The sequence below is a fragment of the Saimiri boliviensis genome, chromosome 19 (genome assembly GCF_048565385.1).
Source record: "Saimiri boliviensis isolate mSaiBol1 chromosome 19, mSaiBol1.pri, whole genome shotgun sequence".
Lineage (NCBI taxonomy): Eukaryota > Metazoa > Chordata > Mammalia > Primates > Cebidae > Saimiri > Saimiri boliviensis.
The window spans coordinates 29876359-29894728 of NC_133467.1; the positions used below are offsets into that span (position 1 = coordinate 29876359).

The 18370-nt window shown below is 42.8% G+C and overlaps 1 protein-coding gene across 4 annotated transcripts in view; it reads right to left on the minus strand.

Moving 5' to 3' along the window:
* Window positions 1-18370, minus strand: part of LOC101044371 (uncharacterized protein C1orf226) — a 317762-nt gene that overhangs the window by 208736 nt on the left and 90656 nt on the right. Inside the window, exon 2 of one of the 4 annotated variants that reach the window (XM_074390241.1) lies at window positions 9-126. The exons of the other annotated variants lie outside the window; for them this stretch is intronic. The gene's annotated coding sequence lies outside the window, so the exon portion shown is untranslated. The remainder of the gene's footprint in view (window positions 1-8; window positions 127-18370) is intronic. 4 annotated transcript variants of the gene reach the window in all.

Below are 18370 nucleotides of genomic sequence, written 5' to 3' on the forward strand. Positions count from 1 at the left end.
CTGCTTACAGATGTTCTGGGCAGCTTTATTCATAATTCCAACCCTTGGAAGCAGCCAAGATGTCCTTCAGTAGGTGAATGGATAAATCAACTGTGGTGCATCCAGACAATGGCATACTAACCAGCACTAAAAAAAAAAAAAAAAAAAAAAAAAGAGCTATCAAGCCATAATAAGACATGGAGGAATCTTAAATGCATACTACGAAGTAAAAGAAGCCAATCTGAAAAGCCAATCATACCTACTGTATGATTCCAACTAGATGACATTCTGAAAAAGGCAAAATTATAGACAGTAAAAAATCAGTAGTTGGTAGAGGTTGGGAGGAGGAAGGCATGAATAAGCAGGGGACAGAGGATTTTTACAGCACTGAAACTATTCTGTATGAAACTATAATGGTGGAGACATGTCATTACACATTTGTCCAAACCCACAGAATGTATAATACCAAGAGTGAACCCTCATGTCAAATGAGTGATAATGATGTGTCAATTCAGGTTCATCAGTTGTAACCAATGTGCCACTCTGGTGTGGAATGTTTAATGTGGGGGACATTGTGCATGTGAAGGGGCAGGAATATATGGGATCTCTGTGTTTCCACTCAATTTTGCTAAAACTACTCTAAAAATAATGTTTACTACTTTTTTAAAAAATAGAAAAATCAAATCGTTTAGTTAAAAATATGTTTAAATAAATTAATATAAACTTCAAAATAAGCAAGTAAAATAAAAAGAGTAGGCAAACTCAGTATAAAACTTAGGTCAGAGAGCTGCCCTGCAAACTGAGGTATGGGAAAACCAGGAGACTGAACTACAGACCCATGGCTGGTTCCCTTCGTGCCAGTGGCTCAAATATCAGACTCCACAGTTGACCTATGTGGCAAAACAGACACCACCATATCTCACCCCAGAGATCTGAAAGGACCATGTGTGGGTCGGCATCTCTCCTGAGTCACACAGGACGAATCACTCTCTGTAACAAACACCCTGGTTTACTGGCCTTTTCCGCCACACCAAAGTCACGTGAAAACTGCTTTCAGGAATCAGGGTTAAGTTCCTAATTAACACAATGATATAATCCTTGGGGCTCAGCTCGGCCCTGACTCCAGGGCTATTCCAAATCCCATAATCTACCCTACTCCTCCATATCACCTCCGGGATTAAAAATTTTAAAGTTCTCAGCAAGAAGGGTGGTCAGTGCTTACCACTTTCAGGCAGAGAAGGAAACAGGCCAGTATACTGGCAGCTCAGCAGCAGAACTACCAATTTTTAGAGTGTGCTAAGATTGTCCAGGTAGAATTAGAGGGAGGTAGATGCTGAAATGTAGACAGTCAAATGAGGCAGATTCCCCTAGGCATTTATCCAATTAATTTGAAAGCTTATGTGCACATAAAAGTCTGCATATGAATCGCTATAGCAGCTTTATTCATAATCATCAGAATCTGGAAATAAGATGTCCATGAATAGGCAAATGAATAAACTTTGGTACATCCATATTATGGAATATTGCTCAGCAATAAAAAATGAGCTATTATGCCACAAAAAGACATGAATGACTCTTAAGTACATATTGCTAAGTGAATGAATCCAGTCTGAAAAGAATACATTTTCTGGGATTCTACTTATATAGCATTCTAGAAAAAGCAAAACTATAGAGGCAGTAAATAGACTAGTGGTTGCTAGGGGCTTGGGAATAGGATTTAGGAATTAAATACATGTAGCACAGTGGACTATTTTATTATTCTGTACAATACTATAATGTAAGTATAAGACATTAAGCATTTGTTAAAAACCCATAGAACTTTATAGCACAAGAGTAAACTTAAATGAATGCAATTTAAAAAAAAAAAATCATTGAGTGGGAGGGCAAGGATCCCAGGATGTAATGTAAAATGTGACCTCCAAAAATCCAAATGTATTACAAATGTATGAAATAACCTCACTGAAGGAAGAAAGTAAGGTGCTAACAGAAGTAACTTTAGAAATCAGTGGAGTTATGTTTGCCGCAAACTAATGGCAAAAATAACTATACATCAGTACTATACTATGGCTGAAAAGTTGTTTCCATTGGGGATATGGATTAACGATTCTGATACTACTACATGCATACACTGGAAGTGAACAATTCAGCAAATGGGTGGTGGGAGAAGGGTTTCTAACTGCTTCTGAGGGATGTTACAGATAAGCAGGGGAGGAAGCTAGAATGATTTATGTAATATAGATCAGAATTGGAGATATCAGTACAAACTTATGTTTAGCTTAATATAGATAGCTATAGAAATATTCATGGGTATTTGTATATTTAAGAGCATACACACATATTCTTTGCTCTATCAGCTGAGAGGGCCTAGATGCAAAAACATTCCAGCAGTAACTAACTGACTGCCTCCACCCCCCCACCTCCGATCCTGCTGTCTACCACCAATCCTTCAACAAAAGGAGTCAGGGCTCTTTGCAGAAATGCTGGTTTCAGAAAATACACCAGATGAGCCTGGAGTACTGTGTTGTGTCAGAAAGTTAAAATGTACTTAAAACAACCAACAATGATGGGGCAAAGGGATACAAGAGCCAAATCAAAAACAATTTGAGCAATGAAATAAAGACGTACTTATAATACAAGGTATAGCTGGGCATGGTGGCTCACACCTGTAATCCCAGCACTTTGGGAGGCCAAGGCAGGTGGATCACAATGTCAGGAATTCGAGACCAGCCTGGCCAACATGGTGAAACCCTGCCTCTACTAAAAATAAAAAAAATTAGCAGGGTGTGGTGGTGCATGCCTGTAATCCCAGCTACTCAGGAAGCTGAGGCAGGAGAATCGCTTGAACCTGGGAGGCAGAGGTTGCAGGGAACTGAGATCATGCCACTGCATTCTAGCCTAGGCAATAGAGTGAGCCTCCATCTCAAAACAAAACAAAACAAAACAAAAAATACAAGGTATAAAACAAATATTCATGACTCTTTACTGATAAAAATAAATAAATGATTGAATAAAGCAATAAATGGGAGATGACATACAAATCTATGCAGAAGAATTCCAAATACTTGACATAGACACTCTGCCCTTAAGGAGGTAGAGTATAACTTTCCACTGTGTAAGTGCAGACCATGCATAAGGACTTTTTTCCAAAAAGTACTGCATGGAAAGAAAACAGTAACTTTGCAAATACCGTCTTAAGCCAGGTGATCAAAGTTAACATCAACAGTAATAAGTCATATTGATATTATGTACCCTTGAAATTAGATGATGAGAATGGCATCTTACCATCTGTCTTTCTCTCAAAAATATACTAATCATGAGGAAAACATCAAATTCCAGTTAAAGGAGATTCTACAAAATAGGCCTGACCAGTAATCCTCAAAATTGTCAAGATCACCAAAAATCTGAAAAGCAGTCTCAACACAGAGGACACTAAGGAGACATAAGAACTAAATGCTGTCCCAGACAAGATCCTGGAACAAAAAATAAACACTAAGGGAAAACTAAGGAAATATGAAAAAGTATGGATTTTAGTTAAAAAGAATATATCAATATTAGTTCATTAATTCTAATAACTGTACCATACTAACATTAGATGCTGATAATAGGGGAAGTACAGTACTGGGTATATAAGAACTTTCTGTATTATCTTTGCAATTCTGTAAATCTAAAACTGTTTTATAATAGAAAGTTTATTTTACAAAAAGAAAAAAGGGCGGGGGCCAGGCATGGTGGCTCACACTTATATTTCCAGCACTTTGGGAGGCTGAGGCAGGCAGATCACTTGAGGTCAGGACCAGCCTGGGCAATCTGGTGAAACTCCATCTCTACCAAAAATATTAGATGGGTGCAAAAGTAATTACGTTTTTTGTCATTATTTTCAAAGGCAAAAATGCAGTAACTTTTGCACCAACCTCTACAAAGAAATTAGCTGGGCATGGTAGCACCCACCTATGGTCCTAGCTACTGATGTGGCTGAATGGGAGGATCACTTGAGCCTGGAAGGCAGAGGTTCCAATGAGCCAAGACTGCACCACTACACTTCAGCCTGAGTGACAGAGTGAGACCCTATCCCCCTAAAAAAAAGAGACAGAGAGAGAGAGAGAGAGAGAGAGAGAGAGAGAGAGAGAGAGAGAGACTCCTACTGAGCAAGGGTGAACTTATGCTTAGTTGAAAATAACACCCAACTGGCAGGCAGAGAAGTTAGTTGCCTGAATAGCAGAATCTCAAGGCTCAGTCTCAACATCAGCATATTATTTAAATGATTCGTGATCTTCCATTGGTTAATCTATATGCAAAACCTTGAGATGAAAAAAACACAAAACAAAAACCTTCCTCATCTGACAGAAGGGAAAGGACATACATATACCAAAGAGTTGGCTGGGTCACAGAAAATAGTGATATATGCCAATAATCTCTAAAGGCCACCTGCTGCCATTCCACTTAAACCATCTGCCTCATCAAGATTATTCCTGTAGGCCACGAGTTTGCAATGTTAAGTAATTTAGCAACACAGAGTCATGGACACCTAGAGGATTTCAATAGCAAAGCCATCATGTGGACTTGGGGTACAGCTACTCACAGGCCCACACCCCCTACTCCAGACCAGGATAGTCATTCTCCTGTGTCAGGGAATGATATGCATATAGAAAAGTCTCTGTGACTGCCATTTCTCAAAATTCAAACAAAGCCAAGATGCTCATGATATCTGTTTCTACTGCAACAGCTACGCTGCCACCCACAAAATGTGAAAATTTAAGATGTGTTCTTCTCCAGTATAGGCTCCCCAAGTTTCCTCTTCAGTTGGAGGAAACCGGGTTCATCTGAACTTGGACTTCTGGTCTGCTTTACACAGAGCTCTCGCTAGTGATGGGTAAAAGATAGTGGGTAGGGTAAGTAAGGCCTGGAGAAGTTTCTCCCACCAAGCATGTCAGCATTTACCCATGTAATACCATCAAGCATCTCACTGGCTGAAGCCCCTACCTTGGGGCTACTGAAAGGGTTTCTTGGGAATGACACCTTTCCATTTAAAGGGTTAAAGAGGCTTAAGGAGGAAATATAGGGCCTGAAAAGGGTGGTATGGGAGAACGTCCTCAGCTTTTCTTCATTGCACAGGGAGATTCCATGAAAGGGGAAAGGCTGGCACAGCTGGTTGCTCTATGGCCACAAGAAGAAGCATGATGAGAGAAGAGAGGCCACTAGATGGAAAGAACTCTCAGGAGAAGAGTGGAGGCCCAAACTGGGGAGTTAGGTGAGAAGAGATGAATTCAGAGGGAGAGGCTAGAGAGCCTGATGAAACACCTCAACAAAGGGTGAGGGCCTAAGAGCTTACTTACAGGATCCTTAGTCCCCGAAGCTTCTGAGTTCAGAGGTAGGGATGGCTGAGACAAACATTAGAGAATGCAACTTCTGCAGGAGTGAAGACCGGTACAGAAGCGAAGTGCAGGAAGAAGTCAGCCACTGAGGCAAGAAGAGATGGCTGAGACCCGGACCAAAGCGGAAGCGGTTGAAAGAGGGAGACACAGTCTAGGAGATGCGGGCAGAATACAAGACTATGATGAGCAGTCTCACAACACCAGGGTTACATGACCCTTTCCAATAACAGCAAGGGGGCAGAAAGTCATGTGTCATTCCTTGTAAAGCAAAAAGAACAAGGGACCTGAATTCTATCCAGAACTGCTGTCCTGTGGGATCCAGAACAAGCCACAGCCTTTCCATGCTTCAGGTTCCTTCCCAGAAAAGGAGTATGATAATCCTGATCTCTGCACCCTCCTGCTCCATCCCTTTTGGTTAAAGCCTTGAGTCACACTTGGAGTATTTGCAGTGACAGTGCTGAGTGTGCTGGGATGAGCTCCACCCCCATAGCTGCCTGTTTCTTCTCTTCCTTGGTTTCTTAGCCCTCTTCCTTTCTTTTCCTTTCCTACCTGCCCATTCTAATTTACTCCTCTTCTTCCCTCTCCTCATTTTTAAACTAACCTGTTCCTGCTCACCTGTATCTCTTGATTGTAATACAACTTTTTGTGATAAACATGTATTAAGCAAGTATCTAATGAAAGACGCCATGTAGCTTGCTGGTTGAGTACCTGGATTCAGAAGACAGAAGGCCCAGTGAACCCCCCGCTCTGCTGCTTCTTACCTGGGTAGTCTTAGGCAAGTTACTCAGCCTAGATCCCAGTTATCTCATCTGTAAAATGGGGCTAATAACAGCACCTACCTCCAAGGGCTTTTGTGAGGATCAGCCAAGATGATTACATGTGTAGTGCTTAGAATAGAACTGGCATGGAGTGAGCACTCAGGAATGTCAATTATTACTACCCTAGGCACTGAGCTCTATGCCTTCAGGGGACACAGGTGACCAACACAGGGTCACCAGCTCTTAGGTAGTGACTCTGTTGAATAAGAATAAACAACAATCATAAAAATAATTATAACACAAAATGAGCTAAAGTACTTGAAGAGAAATGCAGAGAGGGTGTCTGACTTCAAGGGGGCACGCTATGGGTGAGAGGAATCAGGAAACATTTCACAGCAAAGATTTTCATTTGAAATGGGCTTTGAAGAACAGAGACAAGACAGGCAGGAAAGGGAGGGAGGAAATTCCAGAGAAAGTGAAAACCATAAAGGCAGAATGGCCAAGTGAATGGGAAGACTTCTAAGAAATTCAGTGGGGCCAGAGAACTGGGTTTCTGTATGGCAATGATAGAAAATGAATTAGACAGTCACAGTGAAGCGAGACTGGGAGGCCCCTAACCGCCTGCTGTGGACTCCATATTTCATCCACAGGCAGTGAGAAGCCACCGAAAGTTTTTAAGTAGAGACATGATGGATCTCATGCTTTAGGATCTGGCATGCTGGGTAGACAAGAGGAGCCCTCCAGCTCTACCAATGCACAATCTCCTCTGTGAGGACAGATGGACTCATGCCACACACACACAGTAGTCCTGCATGCACACTGAGGAGAAACTCCTCTCCAGAGATAAGGGCACTGGAGTGCCCAGCCATACAATTAAATGCAGGAGTGTGGGGGAATGGATTTCTTAAGTGCAAATCATAAATCAATATGATCTCTTTCAATAAACAATTCAGCTACTGACTCCTCATCAGTCCCCTACCAGGGTGCAGTTGTTAAATTTAAAGGCAGCCAAACTCTTACTTAAATTAAGTGTCATCCCTACTAAATGAAGACCAGAAGACCAGATGTGCAAGCCAAGAAATCTAATCAAGTTGGAAGAAAGGATTTCTGTAAAAGAGAAAACCAGGGGAAGAAATGGGATTGGTTGGAAAACAGCAGGTGCTGAGGAGAAAAGTCAAGCCAAGGCTCCAGATCAAATAGGGTCATTTGGCAAGGAAGGGCAGAGAGCTGCCCCAAAGCCCATGTACTGCTAAAAAAAAAAAACTGCTATTCTCAAAGTGCTGATGTTCAGTCAAATGGAAGTGGCATCTGGTATCCCGCTAGGCAGTTAGAATCCCATCAATCTTTCAGAAATCCCCACCAAGGGCACAAGACATTTTATTTTAACCTCAAAGTCCAATGCTTAGAAGATTGCCCAGCATGGCTCCCCAGGAGGGACAGAACCTTTGGATGTACTTCTCATGCGAGGCAGAACCAATCCAACGCAAACCTGGCTTGGTTTAGGCATTCAGGCCTGAACCAAGCCAGACTTTGCTTCAATCCCTCGCTGCTTCAGCCCCTTAAGCTTCTTGTTCAACAAGGAGCAGTGACTTACTACAACACTGAAAGAACTTCGTGGAGGCTTGAAGCCTGTCTTCTATGTACCATCTTTACCAGGACCTCATATTAGTCTTTCAAAGGAGAAAGAAAGGGAGAAAAGGAAAGAGGAAGGGAAGGAGGAAGAAAGAAAGAGAGCAAGAGAAGGAGAGGAAGACAAGCGGAGAAGGAAAGAGAAACAATCCCCTGCCCACAAGCCTCAGCACAATGACAGCCTGTGCATCAATTGCACATGGATTTCTAGGTCTTTGCCCTTCCAAGTGAGCAGGCAACGTCTGCCAAGGACCCTACTGCCATATTCTCCCTCTGAGCAGCCCAATCGTGTTTATCAGCTGTTTCCGCAACTGTAGTAGCTGATGTCACAAAGCCTGGCTGAGGACCGAAGAGAAACAGGTTGGTTTGGAAGTTCGTATCTGAGCAGACTGGCTCAACCAGAAGTCCAGAGAAGTGTGGATGGGATGGGACCAGCTTCAACAGGATGGCACTAACACAGACTACTGCGGTCTCTGCACAGAGAGGCCTGAAGGGGAGATCACAGCTGCACTCTCTGAGCAGAGAATCCCAAAGGAGGTGATTTAGTGATGATCTCTATCAGCCCTAGAGAGGCAGCATCATGGTCAGAAGACAGTTTTGGAGCCTGAATCCTAGCCATTCATTGCCTGTGTGACCAGGTTACTGAACCTCCTCTCCATAAAGTAATTACGAGGATTCAGTGAGTTGCTGCAGGCAAAATGCTTAGAACAGCACCTGCTATATAACAACTAACATCAATATAGACTTGCTATTTTACCGGTATATTTTTTGACTAGCGGTTTAAATTCTGATGCATCTCACGTTGAGTTATTAGTGTCACCTAAAAGAAATAACACCAGTTCCTCACTATTTTTTTTCCATGAAATGGCTTTTAGGTTCATACCTCTGAAAAACTGGAGAGAGAGCAAGTCAAATTTTAAAATATTAGCAAGTAATATACACCCAGAGCAATTCGAACTGTCTCTTTTCCCAGCTCTCCTGGGTCAGGATAAACAAAGACCCACTTGGGTCCACAAGTCACAAAATGAAGCAGCAGGGGATGGAATGATTGTCAATAGCACACAATATGAATGACGACTGTGTCTTAGAGACTCAGGAGAGACCCTTCCTGAAAGACCCCCCCTTCCCCGCCCCGAGATAGCAGGACTGCCCCAAGAGGGGCCTGAGCCTGATGGAGGGAAAGGAAAGGGGCAAGTGACCTCCACAGGGAAATGGGCTGCACAGGCACCTCCCTCAGCCCCACCACAACCCTGGAGCCAGGGCCAGGCGATGATGTTGATCAAGTCCTGACCAAGCAGGGAGTCAAACCAGGGACTCTTGGCCCAGAGCCCAGCTCTGCCCATCGTGGCCTCTAGACGGGAGGACTCTGCCTTGTCCCGGGCTCAGGCAGCTGAGGAGAGAGGCTGAGTAAAAGGGAAAAGATCACGAATGATTGTTTTCTGTAGGAGAAAGCCTGGGTGTACACTCCACCTATTTAACAAGCCCTCAGGCGATGAGACGATTAACAGCCACAAAGAATGCCAAATCCTCTCAGGATGGTTAGTGGTTAAGGAGACAGGTAAATTGCTAATATCACATTAACAAGGGTGATTCCAACTCATTAGAAAGCAGGGTGAGATCGTTGTGGAGAAGCAATTTGTCGTTCCCACCACCAACCTTCATGCGGTTAAATGACTCTCCAGGGAGGCAGAGACTTAGTGCAGCAGGAGAGAGTAAGGAATAGCAGCTGCCCCGTTGTTTTTTTTTTTTTTGGTTTTTTTTTTTTTACATTCATTAAATGTCAGAGGGCTGGGTGCTGAACAGAATACCCAGAGGCAGCAGGGCTCTGCTTGGTAGTTTCCAACCTGGACCTGATGGATATACCAGATTCAGCCAAGGGGCACCACCAGGAGAGGAGCTTCCACCCAGCAAGGGTCCCTGACCAAAAGGGCTTGAGCTGCCAATTCTCGCTGCCTTCTGGGCCTAGCCACCATGCAATAGAGATGTAGAGAGACGGTGCGGGTGTCCACTGGATATTTACTATGTGCCAGGCATGGTGCTAAGGACCTGACACCCATTATTGCATTTACTTCTAACAGGGTTGACATTGTCCATTTTACAAAAGAATTAGCAGTTGAGTAATTCACCCCTTTGCTGTCAAGATGAATGTCAGAGTCCCTGCCCTCAAAAAGACACATACACTGTGATGAATGTGGAAACAAAGGTCTCTCTAGAGTATGATGGTAACACAAAAGCAGAGGAAACTACTCCGCAGGCCTCAGAAAAAAGCTTCTAGATGGGATGAAAGCTCAAACAGGCTCTGGAGGATAATCAGAAGTTGGGCTGAGGTTTGAAGAGATAGACTTCAGCTGCACTGGAAGGGGAGTGCTTCCCAGACAGAAGGAAGGCGGGAATAGAGGTGGCTCTAACAGGACATACGTAGGGCACAAGGCACAGTAGACCTATAACATGCTGCTGTGGCCTTAGGTGCCAGGCAGAACGCCATGCACCTTGCTCTGAGTTCAGACTCCAGCCTGGAATCACCACATGGTTTTAAAGCAGGACAACGCCTACAGAATGCCCCTTACACAGATGAGCCAGGCAGCAGTGTTGAGGATAGCGGGAGGGCACAGCCAATGCACAGTGGCCGTCCGGAGGGTGTTGCAGCTGTCTGTGAAACACGACAGTCCGGGGCTGCACCGGCAGGAAGGAATAGGGAGAGATCTATGTGAGAAATATTTAGGAGGCAAATCTGTAAGGGTGACCTAAGCCAGGGGTAGTGATAGAGAAGAAAGGTGACCCTGAGGTTTCCAACATACATTCTTGGGTGGCCAAGATGTCTTTCCTTAAGATAAAGAAACATGAAAAACAAATGCATGTTTGTTTGTTTTTTCAAGGCAAAGAGGAGAGACTGCAGAAATCACTTCGGTTTTTTGACATATTGAATTTAAGGTGCCTTTGGGATATCCAGGTGGGGGTGTCACACAGAATATATAAGTTTCAACCTCCAAAAAGAGGTTTATAAAATCAAATAATGGCCTTATTTACATCTAGTGCCGTACACTGCCTGGCAGTGTTCCCAGACTGGAGAAAGGCACAATCAGGGACACAGATGATGCTGCCTGGACTGACGTTTGGTAAAGCAGAGGCTGTCGGAATGTCCTTATAGGATCTCTGAGCCAGACGTAAGCAGACTGGAGTCTTACCTTGGTTCCATCCCACAACCATACCATGTTCAAGCTCAGGAGTGAATCCTAGATTCCCCACTTACCACTTCTGTGAGCTATGGCAAGTTATTTGGTACCTCAGTTTCCTCATCTGGACAAATGGGATGATTATACCTACACCACACAGAATTGTTATAGGATCAAATAACAAATCTTGTTAAGTGCTTTGCACAGGGCTCGACACGGTAACAGTACATAGTGCAGTTTGTACCCAACTCTGGTTAATACTGATAAGAACGACAATGTAATTAGTTTGAGGGGGTCATTTTCTTTCTGTGATCCTTATCTGTAAAATAAGGATAATGCCTGCTTTTTATGGGATTACTGAAGACTAACATTAGATGACAGTGGATGTGAAAATTCACTTAAACAACTAGAAAGTGCTTCATAAGTAAGAAATCAGGGCCTTTCATCAGGGATCGTAAGAAAGAAATCAGGGCCTTTCAGAGGTTTGCCCTCCCTGCCGCTCAGGTCTTCAGTGTGTGCTGCCACGGCTTTCTGTCCTTATCCTATAATATGCTGTTCTTGGCTCCAAGAGGAAACGTGCCACACACTGGAGCCTGTGTAATATGCCGAGTACAAAAAGTCACAGAAGAGAATACTATTCAGCCATAAAAAGGAATACACTTTTACTAGCTGGGCGTGGTGACGCGTGCCTGTAATCCCAGCTACTTAGGAGGCTGAGGCAGGAGAATTGCTTGAGCCCAGGAGGCGGAGGTTGCGGTGAGCCGAGATCGCGCCATTGCACTCCAGCCTGGGTAACAAGAGCGAAACTCCGTCTCAAAAAAAAAAAAAGGAATACACTTTTGATAACGTGCCACAGCATGGATGTATCTTAAAAACATTATGCTTAGTGAAATAAGCCAGACACACAAGGACAAATATATAAGATTTCACTTATATGAGGCATCTAGACTAGGCAGATTCATGGAGATGGAAGATGGAACAGTGGTTACCAGGGGCTAGGGGAAACCAGAGCTACTGTTTAATGGGTTCAGCGTTCATATTAGGAAGGATGAAAAAGATTAGGGTATAGACAGTGGTGATGGATACAAAGTATTGTGAATGTATTTAATGCCACTGAGTCGTACACTTACAAGTGATTAACATGATAAGTATTATGCTGCGTGTGTGCATATACATATGCATACCACAGAAGTCATAAAAACAAAAAGTAGATGTTCATTGCAACCTGTTGCCAACACCAAGAACATGAACCAAGAGGTCCCTAAAGGCTGGCTAGTGTAGCAGCGAAAAGTGATTCTGCATATCATCCTATTACAATGGATAAACACTGTTGGCTTCAGAGGACTCCCAAAATTAGGTGGGTCAGCGCAAGAAACTGTGGACCGAGCTGGGCAGTAACAAAACCCCCATGGAAACTCACACACTGCTCAATGACTGTAATAAAACAAGGCACCTTATTTAAAAGCTAGCATTTGTTTCGCTTTGATAACAACTCCAGGTTCTTACTAACTCTTCTCTGCTGACAGATAATGCATTCAGCAGTTCTGCCCCAGTTTAAAATTCATTCCCAAATCACTTCACCTGAAGAGCAGAACCAAACTCCTCCTACTGAGAGACTTTTCAGTCTGGTGCAGATTCAGGAAAAGATAAATATGTTTTCCATTATGTATTCAGTAGGTACTCAGCAAACCAGATTCTCCTGAGGTGTGTCCTGAGAATAAAATCCTAGAAATAATCGATCACTCCCTCAGGCTCACAGGTCTCCATTCACACTAGCCTTCTTGCTATTTCTTGAACCTGCAAAGCCCATTCCTGCCCCCAGGGCATTGGCTCTTGCTGACCTCTGTCTGGAACACTTCCTCCAGACACCCACATGGCTCACTCCCTCTCTCCATTCACATCTCTAGAGACTCAAGCATCATCAGAGCCCAGAAGCCTTCCGAAACAGTCTGTGTAAAAGAGCACCCACCCCTACAAACTCCACACAGACAGGGACTTTGTTTTGTAGACTGCTGTATCCCCAAAGCCTAAAACAGTGCTCAAAAAGGGATGTCCATTTATTTTTTCAAATGAGTGGGGAAAAAATTAGGCCCTGCTGTCTGGGCACTGCTCTTTATATTGATGAGAATACCTTGTCGCCTAAGAAAGCATTGATTTGTTTCCTTTGGCTGAGAAGACAGTTCTAACCATTCCATCACACACTGCTCAATCCTATCAAGTGTTTTCTAAAATTTAATAAAGTCTGGACCCCTTTTAAAGAAAAAAAATTGGCAAACACCCAGTGTTTGAATGAATAAATAATATGTGGTATAGCCATGCTATGAAATGTTAGTAATAAAAGGAAATGAAGTACTGATACATGCCCCAATATGGATTAACCTTGAAAATACTATGCTAAATGAAAGAAGTCAAATACTAAAGGCCACATATTATATGATGCCATTTAAAATGTCCAAAATAGGCAAATCCATAGAGACAGAAAGCAGATTACTAGTTATCTGGGGCTAGAGGTGCTGGGGAATGGGGGATGATGGATTAGAGGTACAGAGATTCTTTTTGGAGTGCTGGAAATGTTTTAAAATTGATTGTGGTGATGGTTATACAACGTTAACAGTATACTAAATCTCACTGAAGTGTATATTTAAATGGATGAATCATATGGTAAGCGAATTACACCCCAAAAAGCTGTTACCCAAAGAAGCGTTGCAAATAATGGTTGTTACATCATTTAAATATGTAAATCATAAAACTAGATATAAATTACTTATAGGGTTTATACAAATTTATACATTAAACACAAGTTATGTTACCAATACATTCAAATTAAGAATGTTAGAATCAGAGAATACTTTGTCCTTGTAACTGAAATGATATCACTGCTCACAACAGGAATATACAGTGACTACCTGCCCCAAGTTTTCTTTGGTTAGCAGAGGAATATGCAGGGCGATACTCAGAAGTTAGCCAGGATGGCACAGTCCCGACAAATCAGAAAAGACACTGAAAGTTGTCAGAACAAACACTAGCCATCAGCAACTCCAGAGGCTGCCTCAGGAACTATGGCTACACATCAGCCCCACCTTCAGTACTGTGCCTTAGGCACTAATCCCATTTTTCTGCCACTTTCCTCTCTCTGTTCCAACTACTGCAAAATCTTGATTCATAACTCATGACTGTGCAAAGTGCAGTCATGTGCCCTTTACCTTATTAGAATTCATTATATATATATATATATGTAAATTTTCTGTTCTTTTTCTTCAGGTTATAACCCTTACAGAAGAAATATCTGATGGCAACACAAGTAGAAACAAGTAGACAAACACAACTGTGAACAATAAACCCAAATGACAGCGCTCAGGCAGACAATGGCCCTTCCAGAACAGGCTTATTTTATCTTGTTGTCATTAGGATCAAATGAAAAGCAGAATTTTAAAATTCTTATGGATAACTCTCAGACTCTTGAAAATACATTCCTAAATTCCAAGAGAGCCACAGAACCCATTCTGAGAAACACGGATCTACTGACTGCTAAAAATAATAATTGCCCTAAAAGCAACTGAATTCATGTCTTTAATAATAATAGCTAGCTTGGCAGCAAATCTGTATTGTTTTCTGACCCCAAAGCCCTGCTCTGATATACAGTAATTAGAAAGAAATAACCAGCCTGGGCAACATAAGGAGACCCTGTCTCAACAAATAATTTTAAAAATTAGCCAGGTGTGGTGGCACATGCCTGTATCCCCAGCTACTAGGGAGGCTGAGGCAGGAGGATCACCTGAGCCTGGGAGGTTAAGGCTGTACTGATTTATGATCATGCCACCACACTCCAACTTGGGTGACAGAGCAAGACCCTCTCTCAGAAAAAAAAAAAAGAAAAAAGGAGGCAAAGAACTATTATTTATGATTCACAATTCACATGCTAGGCACTTAACTCAGTATTCTTCGTGCATTCATGTATAAATCTAAAATACATGTGCCAAGAATATATTATCCCAATTTTCCTGATGATTAAAGAATAATTGATAAAGAAATGTGGTCAGAAGGAACAGGATTTGAATTTAGTTCTTCCTGATCCCAGTACTAGAGCACCTCAGTAGCGAGTGGAATCTCTCCAATCCCTACTATGAGCCTAAGGCTTTAATCCCATTATGGTAGACAGAATCAAAACCCCCAAAGAGGTCCATGATCTAATCCCCCAAACCTATGAATGTGTTACCCTGCATGACAAAGGGGACTTTGCAGGTGTGACCAACTTAAGGACCTTGAGAAGGAAAGATTATCCTGGATTACTGGGGAAGAGAGAATGAGGAGGGCCCAGTCTAATCATGAGGGACCTCAAAAGCAAAGGCGATGGAGGTGCAGGAGAGTTAGAGTCAGAGAAAGAGATGTGAAGACAAAAAGCAGGGGCCATAATTCAGGGACATAATTGCCAGCACTAAGGACGGAAAGAGGCCATGAGCCAAGGCATCCAGGGAGCCTCTGGGAGCTGGAAAAGCTAAGGAACAGATCCTCTGCTAGAGCCTCCAGAAGGAATGCAGCCCTGCCAACTCCTTGATTTTAGCCCCATTTTGGACTCTGACCTCCAGAACTATAAGATAAGTTTGTGTTAAGCCACTAAGTTTGTAGTATTAAAAAATATGTTACAGCAGCATAGGAAATTAATAGGGCCATACTAACACAGTGAGAGAGAGGTTTGTGTTACAACTTCAGCTGTTCGAGGTAGACGTTCCAACTCTGAACTTTGGATGAAAAGGAGAACAATGACAAAGGAGTGAATGGTGCTGACGGGAGCCACTTTGGGAGAAAGTTATACAAAGGGATAAAGTGACTCCTGGACAAAGCCTCTCAGAGGAGGTGAAATATGGATTTCACGGCTGAATGCATGAGACCACGTGCAGAACCATACTGCTGGTGGGTAAAGAAACACAAGTGCAGAAAGGCGCGTTCACAACTCCAGTCGCTGCCTCCATAAAGCCACCCATCCACCAGTCCCTGAAAGTTCTCCTAAGAGCATTTCAGTTATGTTTTCCCAAGAAAGTGTCCAAGGCCATTTTATATTTTTCTGTTTTGTTTGTTTGTTTGTTTTTCTTGAGAGAATTTCAGTAAGAGGTGGCAATTCTGGAAAAGGGCTGCAGGGAGAGAGGGCTTGGCCATTTTCAGAACTGAACCCACCCATTCTGTTCAAGGCCAAGACCAACACCACTCCAGAGCACCACACCTGAGAAACCAAGTCACTGTTAAATAGAAAACTCTGACCCCACACTGGACCATTTGAAAGACCATTTGCAGTGGGGCCAAGATTTTGCCCAGCCCACAGCCAGAGGAGCCACCAAGGGAGACTAGACATCCACAAGTGTCATCTGGCTGCAGCACACATCCCTCCCAGGTTTGGTCTGCACTGGTCTCCAAGAGGCGGCACCACATTTCGACTGCAGGTATCTATCCCCCTTGTTTAAGAGCCAGAGATTGGGTCTTCAGCCACCAAACAGGCCAGCACCAAAAGCCCCCCCTGTTTCCACAGCAACAGTGGGTTCCAAAGGTGAAGGGGTTGGGGGCCACCCAGTGACATGCTGGAGCCAGGCGCTGCAGCCCCACTCTCCACACCAGCATCCTTGGCAAAGCTATAGAACCTGTCAAGTCTGACTTCAGTGCAGCCATCTTCCTTCCAGAACCCCCTCAGTAGAGCCTCCCCAGATTTCATGGCTTTATGCTCAGCTGGTTATTAAGTAAGATTAATTTTCTCAATCACTCAACAAATGTTTACTGAGCACAGACAGGCACCGTGCCAAACACTGGGAATACAGTTGCTCTGAGTGCTACAAAAGAGAGGGGTGTGGTGCCACAGAACATGAGAGGACAAGATGACCTACGTAGGAAAGGCCTCCCCAAGGAAGGGATATTTGCACTGAAACCTGAAAAAAAGACTCCAGCTATTAAAAGGGGCTAGATGAGGCAGCTCAATATCTCTCAGGGTATTTATCTGCTCTTATGAAATGCTTTGAAACCCAAAGCATTTTCCTTCTCCAAAGGAAGGTATAAAAATGATACCGATGAATATAAATAGCACTTTGTGGTTTATAAAACGTTTTTCCATGCCTCATCCCAGATTCAACAACAGCACTAGAGAGGCAGAACAAGAAGTGTCATGCTCTGTCTTTTATAAATGAGGAAATTGAGATTAACAGCAGTTACATGCCTCGCCAAGGTTATCTATTAAGTCAAGGAGAAGACTCAAGTCCAGCCCTCATTATTCCTCATTGAGAGCTCTTTTCGCTTCATAGTGCTGCCTTCCAAGAAAAGATAAAAGGTGAAATGACAGACTGGTGTTCATATTTACTAATGCAAATCATACCAAACATCTGGCTGCTGGACTCACCTATTCACTCGCAGTCAGTTGGACAATGCAATGCCAGCAACCAGGTTTCAGCATTACCGGCCACCCTGCACCTTCAACCGGCAACCTCCAAGCAAGCAGTACCAGTGTCAGACCAATCCCCAGCTCAAGCAGAGCTTCCCAAAACTTTGTGAATTGTTCTAAGCTACACAGCTGAAAGAAAAAAATATATTTTTCAATTAAAAAAGGAGGTATATTCCCTCTTCTCTCACTCTACTCTTCCTTTTCTAGCTGACAACTTCTTAGACCTTTTGATCCTTGGTAAATAAAGAGCAGGACAACCATTCCATAGTTCTGGGGAGTGTCCCTTAAGCTTCCTTCTTGTCTGGGTCATTGTAGAGATCAGAGAGTAAAATATGACTAAATCCAATACCAAGGAGTTGGCATAGAGCAGGGAAAGTGCCATATCTGGAATCAGAAGCCTGCAGTTTGATCTTGGTTCTAACACTTAGCTTCTACTCTCTGGTAAACAATAAATAAGGAAGATGTGATGTTAACGTGAAATGATAGTCATTACGGAAAACAGTATGGAGGTTCTTCAAAAAGTTAAAAACAGGACTACCATATCCAGCAATCACATTTCTGGGTATATATATATCCCAAAAATTTCTATGCAAGATCTCAAAAACATCTTTACATACCTATGTTCATTGCAGCACAATTCACAACAGCCAAGAGGTAGAAGCAACCCAAATGTTCATAAGTAAAGGAATGGATTTTTAAAATGTGGTATACATGCACAACAGAATATTATGGAACCTTAAAAAGGAAGGAAATCCTGTCACATGCTACAACATGTGACATTGATGACATTATGCTAAATTAAATAAACCAGTCAAAAAAGAACAAACCCTCTATGATTTTATTCACATGAAGTAGTCAAAATCACAGAAACAGGGAATAGAAAGGTAATTGCCAGGCTCTGGCAAGAGGGGGAGGGGGAATTATGTTTAATGGGTATAGAGTGTCAATTTTGCAAGATGAAAAAGTTCTAGAGATCTGTGACACAACAGTGTGAATATACTTAACACTGCTGAACTTCACACTTAAAAAAACAGTTAAATT